Genomic DNA, 480 nt, shown 5'->3' with positions numbered 1-480 from the left:
TTTATCAGCAATGAGGATGTCTATCTTATCCTGTAGAGCCTTCAACTACTTCCTCGTCTGCTTATCATCTGTTCTACTACCTCTATCGTGGTCTCCACTGTAGACTGCATCACTCTTAACCATGTTGTCAACCAGCTCCTCTGCATCCTCCTCAGTTCTCCCCAAGAAGAACCCATTGCTAGCTGTATCCAGTATGGCCCTGTACTTAGGAAGAGCACCACGGTAGAATGTGCTCAGGAAACTCTTCTTAGAGAAACCATGGTGTGGGCATTGAGCTTGGTAGCCCTTGAATCTCTCCCAGGCTTCACTGAATCCTTCTAAGCCCTTCTGTTGAAAGCTGGAAATCTCATTTCTCAGCTTAGCAGTTCTTGAAGTAGAGAAGAACTTCTCCAAGAATGCTCTCTTGCAATCATCCCAAGTGGTGATAGAGTCGCTGGGTAGAGACTTCTCCCACTGACGTGCCTTATCCCCCAAAGAGAA

The sequence above is a fragment of the Brassica oleracea genome, chromosome C2 (genome assembly GCF_000695525.1).
Source record: "Brassica oleracea var. oleracea cultivar TO1000 chromosome C2, BOL, whole genome shotgun sequence".
NCBI lineage: Eukaryota > Viridiplantae > Streptophyta > Magnoliopsida > Brassicales > Brassicaceae > Brassica > Brassica oleracea.
The sequence above is the reverse complement of the archived record's forward strand: the minus strand, read 5'-3'. Positions refer to the sequence as shown.